Source organism: Gossypium raimondii, chromosome 3 (assembly GCF_025698545.1).
Source record: "Gossypium raimondii isolate GPD5lz chromosome 3, ASM2569854v1, whole genome shotgun sequence".
Lineage (NCBI taxonomy): Eukaryota > Viridiplantae > Streptophyta > Magnoliopsida > Malvales > Malvaceae > Gossypium > Gossypium raimondii.
The window spans coordinates 21,777,466-21,783,943 of NC_068567.1; positions in this window are offsets into that span (position 1 = coordinate 21,777,466).

Here is a 6,478-nt window from a genome sequence, read left to right on the forward strand (position 1 = left end):
TAAGGAACCTATTCGACTAAATTGTGGGGAGAAGAAAGTGAGTGAGAAGGATGAGAACATCCATACTCCTAGTGTTGGAGATGAGATTTTAGAGAAGGAAAGACTAGAGAGTGAACCTACACAAGTCGAAACCGAGGATAAGCCTGTTCCACCACTTAGCCCAAGGTCCATACCTTTCCCGAGCGGGTTAGAAGATAAGAAGAAGGACAATGAAGAGTTTATAAACTTTCTCAATATGTTTAAAACCTTGAATGTGAACCTCCCATTATTATAACTTCTTGAGAAAATGACTAAATATGCCAAGTTCCTTGGGAAAGCTATGTCCCATCGGAGGAAAATGGGGAGAGGAGAACAAATTGCACTTAACAAAGTATGTAGCACGGTAGTGTCTAGAAGAGTTCCCCCTAAAATAAAGGATCCCAATAGCTTTACCATTCCCTTTGAGATAGGTAGAGTGAGCTTCAAAAAGACCTTGTGTAACCTAGAAGCCAGTATTAATCTCATGCCATTTTCAATTTATAGGAGGTTAGATTTGGGAGAGCTTAAGGACACATAAGTCACTTCACAATTAGATGATCGATCCTTAGAGTCCCAAGGGAGTCCTTGACGATGTGTTAGTGAGGGTTAGGCAATTCATTTTTTCCCGTTGACTTTATTGTGCTTGACTTCGGAGAGATCTAGAAATTTTGATACTCTTAGGGAGAATATTATTAGCTACGTCTAGGGCCACCATAAACGTTGGATGGGGTGAATTGATTATGGATATCGAAGGAGAAATTGATGTTCTCAAGTGTGTCAAGCCCGAGTCTAGGTCTAAGGAAGTGCAACCATCACAAGAGTATAAGTGCCAAGTGATTGAGACGAAAGGTTATCATGTTAACAAATTTGCAACTTTCATGGAATGGTGTGAATTTTCAGGTGTTTATATGCCACATAAAAGGATCAGGAAACGAATGAGGATAAGAAAGAAGATACGACTTTCAAGAGGGCTTGAATGTGTGCTGAAAAAAAGATGAGTTCTAGTGTCGAGGACACTAATGAAACACCATTTCAGTGGTGTTATTAACCGCCCAAAGTTTGATTTTTGATTCACCGTCTGTGGTGATTGAACAAATTTTATAAATAATTAGATGTTTTGAGCTTGGACTCCATTTATTTCTTTAATTTAGATTAGGACTTTAAATTATGTTAGTTTAATTTGAGACTTAATAGGTTGGATTTTTGAGGTTTGAGATAAAAATTGATGATTTTATCGTGTTTTTGGGGATTAGTTTAGTGAAATCGCGATACTTAAGGGGGATATTGTAATTTCTTGAACAGTTTGGTGAGGGACTAAAAATCCTTTGGGTATCGCGATATCAAGTCTCTAGTATCATGATACCTTTGGAATTTGAAAACTAAAAACTTTTGCTTTACACAATGGTATCGCGATACCCAACCCTCGATATCGCGATACCGCAAATAGAGTCGAATGAAAGGGGTTTAAAAATAGAGGATATCGTGATATCGAACATTGGGTATCGCGATATTCAAGTTGGGTAAGGCAATACTTGAGTCAGGTATCACGGTCCGCGCATTTTGGGAGTCTTTTTAAGTCTTCCAACCCTGTAAATATTCATTATTTTCAAAATCTTTAAACCCCAAACCCCCAATACATCCCCACTGTCTTTTTAGTTTCTTTTAAAGTCTCTCAAACCTCCTCTGAATTCTTTTAAAGTGTTGTTCAATCTTTTATTTTTCTTGTAGGTTTAATTACTTCCTTACGTTGGATCAGTAGAGAAACGTCGCCTCAATCCTCTTTGACAACAACCAATCACTTCGGTTCAAATTTTCTTTCCCTTAGTATTTTTGAAATTTTTTTATTTTCATTTTGTTGTAATTATCGATTATAGTTGTTGTTTGATTGTTGGTTAGTAGTTAGTTTCAATTATCTGTATTTCAATTGCTTTTTAAGGGAAAGAAAATTTTTAAAATGCCACCAAGAGCCTCTAAATGGACTCGCACACAATTTGAACCTTTTCATTTATCGTGATATGATGAGGAAATTTTTTTTCTAAATAAGTGGAAAAATATTTTCAATCGATCCAAAGTCGATCGTTCATTTATGAGCGTGGTTTCGACTTAGTCGCCTCAGATTGTCACGAAATTTGAGACTTGGTTCGCCACCATTGGTGGAATCAATTCGTAGTTCTACCAACTATACCTGTAGTAATACTCGTAGTTCTAGAGTTTTATGCTAATTTATAATGTGCAAAAGATGATCGAGTATACGTAAGCATAAGTGGATAGACATTGCCTTGAACGTATTTGCGACCATTATGGCATTCGTTTTTATCAAAGGGACAATATTCAAAACATGGATCTTGATCGTTTAGATATGGATACTGTTTTAAAATTTTTAACCAAGGACCTAGGTGTATGGAAACGTGGTAGAGGTACTGAATTTTCACTTTCCTTTAAACAAGAAATTATGCTCCCCATATCTAAGATGTGGATGCAATTCATTTGCACACGTATTAGCCTTTTTCTCAACACTAACATTTTTAACGTTTTTTGTCCTATACTTCTTTTCTCCATTTTGTAGTGTAAGCTTATTTTCTTAAGACACTGGATTAATCAAGAGATGAAAAAGTGTGCAGCAGGAGGTAAAGTGGGATCTATTTTCCTCACCTAATTACGGATCTATGCCATAAGACGAAGGTGATTATGGACCCAATGGAGTAATCACACCAACTGGTTTGTAACATACTTGGTGACTCGATGCTTCATCAGTTCCAAGCTCTTCACCGAGAACAAATCAAAGATTGGAACCAATAATAGAAGCATAAGACGAACATGCCACCTATTCGTCCAAAGAAAACATTTATTAGATCCGCATTTGATGGTATTGAAAAAACTTGAAAGGTTGTTTAGGGAGATCTGATACACTAACTGCAGACTAGATGCAATGCAAATTTTCACTGATGCATTCAATGAGAGCCAAGGGAAAGACCCTGTTCAGTGGTCGATGAGGTCCAATGACAAAAATATGGAGGAGGAAGCCGACAAGGAAGGGAACGAGGAGGAAAAATGTGATGATGACGAAGCTACGAAAGATGATGATGCAACACCATACCATGATGACTTCTAGGATTTATTTACATCTGAGCAACCAGCCACGGGAGGCCCCGTCATCAGGGAATCGACCGAGCAACCTGAACTATCTTACAAGAAGTTACTCATACAAGGCAAAGGTAAAGGAATTGCGAGACCGAGCGAGGGTCTATGAGGATGATTTAGATTAATTACATGCATTTGCATTGTCCCAAGCCCGAGATTTGGTGAACCATATCAAAGTCACTTAGTAATTTGTCTAAGTCGGTAAAATTGAGATCAAGAGATAAAATGAAACCACTTTGCAATTTAAGCGATTTATGTCCCAAGCCTGAGATTTTGTGAACCACATCAAAGTCAACCAACCCCTATTAGTTATTTATTGGATAGTCCCTTAGTTTTATATTTTTTCAATTTAGTCTTTAGGATAGTTAATTTAGAAAGTAGTGTTGAAAATCTCTATTTATGCTTTTTCATATTATAGAAAATAGTGAGTAGCTTGCTAGACTCCTTTCTTGCATGTATTTTTGAATAGAAATCATTAAATCGTCGACTCCTTTGGGTTCAATCCTTGGAATACTTTGGTGTTTCATTGTAACACTATAAATATTGCAACCGACATTGTACACTTGCAGTAAAACCAAACTTTAAAAATTGTTTCATAAATTCAGTGTTTTAATACGCACTCGTGCAGTCGGTCACCAGGGCTACGCCAAAGGGAGCTGCGCATTGGCTATTATGCATAGAGTGGAAAGGCAAATGACGTGTCTGAGTCTGTGCTGAAGTTCATTAAGTAGTATCCCAAAGTATATCCTCTCATTGGCATTACAGGATAGATGAAAAGTAAACATGACCACGAGTCGTTCGTATTTGTGATGGATGACTTAATTTCTATTTGATAGTAATTGAGTTTTCATGAAGGATATATAATGATTACCATGAGATAAAATAGACTAATATTGGGAGAAAGAATTTATCCCAAAGAGATTAAGGATATCTTATGACCGTAACATACTTATGACAAGGTCATTGGATGAATACTGATCGAGTTGATTTAGTAATGATATGTCGTTAGGGAGAGCTTAGTCAAAATATTATAGTGGAACGACTTCGTGACTAAATGAGGCTATAATTAAGAGGCGGTATGCTAAAACTTAATTATAAATCATTTGAGCCCTTGTTACACATGTCCAATTGATCCCTCCGCTAGCTCGTTGAAATTGAAAATAAATTGTTTGTTGAATTAAATGAACAAAAATAGATAGAAATGGTAAAGTGAGAGAAATGAAAAACATTAAAAAATGAACGTGATTTTCTCACTAAATGAAAATGACTTGGAAAATTAATTTATGGTTTTCGAACTATTATTTAATTAAATAATTAAAGTTAGAAAATTGAATTAAAATAATCCATTGAATGTAGAAATATTTAATATGTTTTCTCATAGATTCTTTTACAGTAAAGATGCCATGATTTTAACGAAATTAGAATTGGGTTGAGAAAAATATTTAATTGGGAAATTCATTAATTAATTTAAATTAACTTATGATGTTTAATTTGGATAATAGAAAAACATGTATTGCGTTGGATCAAATTATAAAGTGTTGGGTTAAAAATCTAGGGAGCACTTATAATTGGAGCCGATACGAGAGAAGCCCAAAAACCCCTCATGTTAATACTTTGGATGAAAAACCCTAATATATTTAACTAGGGTTCTACCCCTCTCTTTCCTAGTTTAACTAAGATTTTATTTTTTATTGAAATAGACTTATAATTAGGAGTGTTTTATGATCTTTTAAGCTTATTCGGGCTGAAGGGAGGACTAACATTTTCGTTGAGTGTGCAGGATGTCGATTTAGGCCAAAGAGTTAGTGGATTTCTCCTTCTGTTGCAATAAGCTACTTGGATGTCGCAACAAGCTACTTGGATGTCGCAACACGACTTCTAGAATACCTTAAGAGCATACTTCCCACCATGTCGCGACACACACCAGGGGATTTTGTGACACAGGCTTGAATGAGCACCAAAGGAACATGCAGCCTTCGGTGTCGTGATACAACTACGACAAGGCCACTAAAGACAACAAGGATGTTTTAGTCTGTATAGCTCTAATTAATGATGTTTAGTCACTTGTATAAGGTCTAAGTAAGTCATTTAACATGACTTTTATAAAAAAGACTACTCAGAACTCAAAAAGGAACTTCTTCCCCTCCGTTTAAGTTTTCAATTCGTAGATTACGGTTTTTACTTTGGCAATTTTGTTTTTAGTATTTTTTAGTTCTTGTTTAGTTTTTTATTTTCTTAATTTGGATTATGAATCTCTTAACTGTTGCTACAAATTTCCAGTTGCAAACTTCATCAATATTCAAAATATTTTTTCTTTTCTCTCTATTTTATCGTGTAATATTTTATTAATGTTTCAATTCAAGTTCAATATTATTTTAATTAGATAAATGAGTAACTAAAATATGAGGGAGAGTAACAAGCGAATGTGGGAATAGTTAACAATTGTTTAGGGTTTCTTGTTGAATCAGTTGGCCTAGGTTGAGAGAGATTAAACCCTAGGCCTGACAACCCTAGAAAGTCATTTAGGTAGATGAGGTCGAGGGAGTAGTCTACCGAGCATTACTTAGCTTGTCCCAGTATAAACTATGAGGTTGAGAGATAAATAGTTCTTGTCGACTAGTTAGGCTAGTTAGAGGCCGAGAGGTAATAACTAGGTTAACTACTAGTTGATTGCATAGAACCCTAAGTTAGAAGTTATCAATGAAAATTGAAGCGAGTTAGTCTACTATTTTTATCCTTGAGAGATTTACGATCACTTATTTCTATTATTTAATGTTCTTTACATGTTTTATTTGCATTCATATATTCATATGATTTATCGAAATATGGTATTAATTCATCATTGTTTAGACTTGTTATTGTAGGGATTAATCACTAGTTTAATCAAGCCTCCATTGGGTATGATCTTAGGAATACTTCCCTGTTCCGTTGTAACTTCTATATTACAACCTGACTCATATATTTATGGATACTACCTAATTCCACATCTTTAGTTGCAGTATTCACACTCTCGATGTTAGCACGTCGGGCATCAGTCAAGTTGTTGGCATTGTTGCTGGAGAGGTTGCGACATTAGATTAGTCTTTAGTTTCTGCATCTTAATAGGAGAAGTAGGAAGTCTTAGAACTATAGATACGATTTCAATTTTCATTAAGTTATTGTCATATTTACTAACTTATTTTTCTTTTTCTCTATGGATTGCAGTGTATGACTCGGAGTAGGGCACCCTTATAGAGCCAACATCAGATCCTAAGAAAATCATCAATCATAATAGTAGACAGTAACAACAACAATAACAAATGCAAAATTACCCACCTGT